Below are 6,875 nucleotides of genomic sequence, written 5' to 3'. Positions count from 1 at the left end.
TAGCTACTTAGTTATAACATGGTGGTATCTCACTTCCCTGCGGATTATAAATCGATGAACGCAGCATCCTGTTTAACCTGCCGCGATCAGAAAGGTTAAACAGTACGCACAAACTTTGTGGAATCCAATCCAATACAATGCACTATAATATAACACATAATACAATAGTGTATCCTATAAGTTCTACTGTAACGTAATATGATCCAGGAGGTAAACCTATTCTCTCCCAGTGGGGGTGTTTCCCGTAAGGCGAACCCATTGAGGGAGGGTTCGTGTTTACTGGGCGCTTAACAAATCAAACGTCATCGCGGCCAACGACGTTCCAGTCAGCAGGAGAGATGCAGACGTCCCTCAGAGAGGAGGGGAACGTCACCAGGAATAACAACCAGGAAGAGGGGGAGAGGGGGAGCTGAGCAAGCTGAAAGACAGACAGACAATAGACAGACAGACCGACAGACAGACGCAAGACAAAAAGACCAACAGACATACGACAGACCAATCGACAGACAGACAGACAGACAGACAGACAGACAGACAGACAGACAGACAGACAGACAGACAGACAGACAGACAGACAGACAGACAGACAGACAGACAGACAGACAGACAGACAGACAGACAGACAGACAGACAGACAGACAGACAGACAGACACAGACAGACAGACAGACAGACCGACCTTAACCCTAGATAGATGGGTACTTTATTGATCCCAGAAGGGAAATTGTGTTTGTTACAGCAGTTTTAGTGAAGTAAATAAACAGACAACCATAGATAAACTAAACAAAAATTATCATAAACAAAATGGCCGTCATTGCATAAAGCTCAGAGTAAATTAAGCCGAGTTCATGGAACTCAGCCTGGTGCCCAAGCTGACTCATGTAGCGCTGACTAAAGTTTGGTTTGTGATGAGAGGGAGATCTCTCTATTCTCTCTCTCTCCTTCTCGCTCCCTGTCTCTCCCGCTGTCTCCCCCCCTCCCTTTCTCTCTCTCGTTCTCTCTTCCTCCCTCTCTCTCTCCCTCTCCCTCTTTACCCTTTCCTGTGCCTCTCGCTCAGCCTCTGAGACACCCTCTGTCCATCGTCCTGATTACGATTCCCTCGTTGTTCCGACACTTCTCACCCCCCTTGCTTTCTGGAGCGTCTCTATCTGTCCATCTCTCGCTCTCGCTCCATCCCTCTTTCCAGCACCAGCTTAATGTCTCTCTATCTGTCCATCTCTCTCTCTCTCTCTCTCTCTCTCCCTCGGTCCAGCAGAACTTGAATGTCTCTCTATCTGTCGCTCTCTTTGCAGCAACTTATTCGCTCTCTCTCTCTCTCTCTCTCTCTCTCTCTCTCTCTCTCTCTCTCTCTCTCTCTGCAGCAGCAGTGTAATGTCTGCAGCTCTACCTTCTCTTGATTCCTGCGTCACTTCCCAGTGTGGTCCAGAGGGGGGCACACACACACACACACACACACACACACACACACACACACACACACACACACACACACACACACACACACACACACACACAAACACACAAACATAAACACACAGACAAAAGTCTGTGTGTGTTTTAGGTTGCTGAATCTAACTGTAAACACTAAACAGATCTACAATTATGCCCACAAAGGATAAACACAAAAAAAACACACTCTTGGGTTGACAGCGTGTGTTGCTGATCCCTGGGTGACAACCGGTGGCTTTCTTCTGCGCCCGGGCCGCAATGCATTATGGGAGCAAAGAGAGAATCAGGACCAAATTACTAGGGATGGGAAAGAGAGCGAGAGAGAGACAGAGACAGAGAGAGAGAGAGAGAGAGAGAGAGAGAGAGAGAGAGAGAGAGAGAGAGAGAGAGAGACAGAGAAACAGACAGACTCTCTCTCTCTCTCCCTCTCTCCCTCTCTCTCTCTCTCTCTCTCTCTCTCTCTCTCTCTCCCTCTCTCTCCCTCTCCCTCTCTCAGTAAAGAGGAGCTCAATTGCATCCCACAGTAGACCGAAGAGCGTTGGCTCTTACCTCCGTGTACGCAGACGCAGACTGAGCCCCACGTGTTTGCTTGATACGGAACTGAAAGGTACCGCAGGAAGACCACATTTAGATGCAAAGGCATGCAGTCACACACACACACACATGCGCGCGGCGCGTACACACTCAAATCAAATCACAAATCAATTCACCCACCTAATACCTAATTATCGGGGGGGGGGGGGGGGAGATCTCCTAACCAAACGTAATTCTGTTTCCTCCTCTGGTCAGCCGACAGTCTAGCCGTGGTACACGTCTCCTCCTTCAGAGACACTTACAGGTGCACCCCTTTCCGGCCGCACACTCAGCGGAGACATCCCCCGCTACGGGCCCGGCCCAGTGACCTCCAGCTGGGAAGGAGGTGGGGGACAGAGCCATGGAGGAACCACCACCACCGGGTTAAAACTAGCTGATGTCCCCCCATTTACATTCACATTTAGGGCATTTGGCAGACGCTTTAATCCAAAGCGACTTGTAAAAAGTACATTTGTCAGAAGAAAGAGAAACAACAATATATCGCTGTCGGTACATTAAGGATGTTCATAGATCCAAGTGCCAAGCACCAACAATAGCTAGGTTAACCCCTTCCCCGTACACAACAAAGATAGCTAGGATAAGATGCTACTCAATGCAAAGTACTATTTTTAAGTCCAACGCGTCAAAACAGCAGGAAAAAGGCTTTCTCGCTACTTCAGTAACAGAAGTGGTTAACAAACAAACAAAAATACCACGCAGACCACATCCATGCAGGGGGAAGTGAATGTGGAAGTATTCTACTGGCCACAGGAAGTCATCACAAACAGAGAGAGGGCCAGAGTGGCCCATTTATATCGACATCAACTCAAGATCTCCTTTCCACATAAGTGAACCTCGAATCATTAAATTGTTTATCGTGTTTGAATAAAAGATTTAGATTGAGGGCGTGTCAGTAGCTATAGTGCTACGTGTCAATCAAGACAGACACGCCCCCAGACTGCGGCTCCGCCCCTTCCCACTCTGGACCCCCTGTGAACACAACCCGAGCCCCTCATCTGCATCAAGATGGCCGCCGCCATGAAAACAGACAGAAAGTCGCTCAACAAACCTTTATGTTACCCAAACGCTCAAATGTATGTTTTAAAAAAAACAACATTATTTCAAAATATCCTTATTATTATCATGTCATTATTAATTCTATGCTATTAACTATGTTTTTTATTTGTAGTTAGTTGACCAGTCAGTCATTGGTAATATTTCAGAATATTTTTTTTAATTGTAGCCTATTATTGTTATTATTATTATTATTATTATTATGATTATTATTATTATTATTATTATTATTATTATTATTATTATTTGTAGTTCTGCAATGATTACCAGCGAGTTAATAACACAACAGCCCAGATGGGACTTCATCTTGACAAGAAAGCTCAAATAAATGGTATCGCAGCCATCCCTTCCAAACTGGTATAAAACCATGACCGGCCGGTCGCCAATGCGTTAAGCCCTTAATATTGACCAAGCACCACCAATGGGAACAGCTTCCTGAAGACCTGCATTTCTCACACCTAGCAACCAATGCTTCTCAGGGACGTCCGGAAGGAATATTTGAGTAACATAATGAGTTATTTCCAGCCGCTTGGGCAGGATAAACAGGGATCCTTTTGATAGAGAGTAAACACACACTCAGAGATCCAGACAAGGTCCAGGGGGGGGGGGGGGTCCAAATAGTCAGGCGCATGTCTTTAAGGTCTTGATACATCAATACTTCGAATGACCAATAAGACCCGAATAATTATTATATCAACTGCGTATATATTTTTTATATAACCTGCGTCATCTGACCATGGGCCAGTCGAATTCAGCGCCGATCTTTCAGACATTTCCTTAATTGCGCACTTGCAATCATTTTATAATGCATATACAACATAATTTTATATTCAGAGACATGGAGGAATAAACCAATCACATTAAAACATTATAAAGTAATATAGTTGCCGAATCCCATCTGAAAACACCATATACTTCACTAAACCTGTTTGACGGTGGATGGGTGGTCCCAGCTCCACACACACACACACACACACACACACACACACACACACACACACACACACACACACACACACACACACACACACACACACACACACACACACACACACACACACACACACTGATTTCCCCCACAACAAAGCCAAATCCACACGTGTTTACTTCCGTCGGGGCTTCAATCTGCGCAACGCCACCAGGAATGCGGAGATCGGCCAAAACAGCGCGCTTAACTGCGACTGGGTTCGAGAAGGATCCCCGAGCGCCAAGAGCTGCGCAGCTGCGCAGCGGCGCTCAGGCGTCGCGGAAACTCGCTCCGTCATTAAACCTGCCGAAGGCGGCGTCACATATACGTGCGCCACCGCACCAGCGCGGCGCAGACGCGCTCCTTCATTAAACCTGTCGACGGCGGCGTAGACCCGCACCAACGGACCTGCGGTAGGTGCGAGCCGGATGACAGCTCAGCTGTCATCCGGCTTGCACCTACCGCAGGTGCGTTTACGGGTTGAAGCCCCCCACCTCCCTGCCGCCAAACAACTGCGTATCGACCAAAAAGCAAAATTAACGCGGACATTCTAAACACACTTTTTTAGCGAGGAAAGTAGTTCCCGTCCCGTTTGCGGTTGAAGTAAAGGAGGTGACGCTGCGTACTCACCGACGACGTGTCCGTCCTCCCGAAGAGTGACGGGATGCGTCGTCGGCCCGGCAGGTGCAACCGCGGCGCGAGGAGTCCCGCGTGAGGTGGAGGCGCCCGTCAGACATTGCCGGACTCCGGCTGGTTCTCCCGCTCCCGGTCCAACTAGCCTGCTGGGTGACGCACGGAGGACTGCCTGGGTCTGGCCCTGCTCCTCTTGCTCCTCCTGCTCCTCGCGCTCCTCCTGCTTCTCCTCCTGCTCCTCCACTCCGTGTCTCTCCACTCCATCTCCTCCTGCTCCCAATCCTGCTCCTCCACTCCGTGTCTCTTTGCTCCTGCCTCCTCCTCGTTATATCACGTCCGTGTGACACGCGCGGGCCGCTGTCAGTGGAAACTTAAAGGGACCTCCCACGTGATACGCGCCTTGCCTGCGGGCGGGGCGGTGAGATGCCGTGCGGTGCGCGCGCGCGTTATTTACTCATCACCAGTCCTCAACCTACTTACCAGTAACGATGGGAACCCCGGTTATTGTTTGTGTCGCCGCATCGAGTGTGTCGCATGTTGAATGTGGATGTGTTGTTGTTGTTTTTGTTGTTCTTGTTGTTGTGTGAAGCTTAATCGTCATGACGGTGCTGCTCTTGGTGGCGATGCCGAAAACGACATGAATGACGTCGAGGTTTCCAGCATGTTCCCGCCGTGACCCTAACGGCTCCCGTGTGACGTCGTCAGTCACCCAAAGCGGTGATCATGAACATGAACGAACACCGACGGGAAAGTCCTGCCCTGGGCTGGGCTGGAGTGACGTCACGATGACGTCATCGTCACAATCATCGAGACAGTTTCTGACTTCACCGCAGCATGTCGTCAACATGGGACGGCCCTGGAGAAGCTGTATGCTTCAGTGTCCTTTATAGCGTTAGCAGGATGGCAGGCCGATCCGGCTGGGATTATAGTTCACCCTCTAAAACTTTATTGATGCAGCATATTTCATACACAGGGCAGACTCAATGTGCTTCACGTAAAAACACGTCACGAAATTAGAATAAAACAGATTTAATAGATAGCCCCGTCTACGCTCTATTGGTGTTGAAGGTTAAGTTCTCAACAGTCTTAATTATAATACTGTTAGAAAGCAGAGTCATATATTTAAAAAAGGCCAGTAAACTCCTAATAAGACCCTTACACACATCAAGGCGGAGTTCATTAATTACTCTTTTATTATTATTAAGCAGTTATTAAAGGGACTCAAACGCCACGTCGGAACTTGACAGCACTGATAGACTAAAATAAAAAATATTAAATAAAACTTTATTCTCTCTGCATTACATGCCCAGCCATGGTACGCCTGTGTTCTTCTTCTGCTCGTGTGTGTGTGTGTGTGTGTGTGTGTGTGTGTGTGTGTGTGTGTGTGTCCACCAGCTCCTCCCCCTCCTCTCCGCAGTAACCAAAGAAGAGGTCTGGACTCCCCAGGACCTGAGACCCAGAAAGACCTCAGGAAATGAGATCCAACCGGCTGGCCCTCGGCCATCTTGGAGTGATTCATCAACACGGACACTCTGAGCAAAGCCTGGGAGGACACAAGCAGTTAGCTCCGTCTGGCTGATGCTAACGTCTTCTGATGCTAACATGTACCGATGCTAACATGTACTGATGCTAACTTGTACCGATGCTAACGTGTACTGATGATAAAACGCCCTGACCTCCTCACTCATCCACACCAACACCGTCTTTCCCTCAGGGTGAACAGAGAAACTCCTGTTGACTCCCTATGCACAGATGTTTATCCACACAGGCTCAGCGAGCAGAACACACTTGTGTCACACAGAGTGACTTCCAAGTGCTTTTGAGAAGGATCAAAGCCTCAGATGAAAGCGGGAGGAACGACCCAAACCCGTCCGAGTGCGACTTTGTTTCTAAAAAAAACAAAGGGGAGTGCGGGAAGAGTCAAGTGTTTCAGGAGGACACGTCGACGTCAGTACTTTGTTATTGCTGCGTCATAGCTATCTCTCAGAGAAGGCTATCGCCACAAAATGCTTTCTAACCTCAACATGAGATCCAGGTCAACAATAGATGGAATCAGAGCTGGGAGCAACACACTGATGTGTCTTCAGAGGTGGGGGGGGGGGGTCTCAGACCAGTGGTTTCCGTCGGGGTTCGTGTGTGCTCGGCAGGAACTCGTTCTGATCATGCAGCCATGAGGAGCT

The sequence above is a fragment of the Gadus chalcogrammus genome, chromosome 4 (genome assembly GCF_026213295.1).
Source record: "Gadus chalcogrammus isolate NIFS_2021 chromosome 4, NIFS_Gcha_1.0, whole genome shotgun sequence".
Taxonomy (NCBI): domain Eukaryota; kingdom Metazoa; phylum Chordata; class Actinopteri; order Gadiformes; family Gadidae; genus Gadus; species Gadus chalcogrammus.
The sequence above is the reverse complement of the archived record's forward strand: the minus strand, read 5'-3'. Positions refer to the sequence as shown.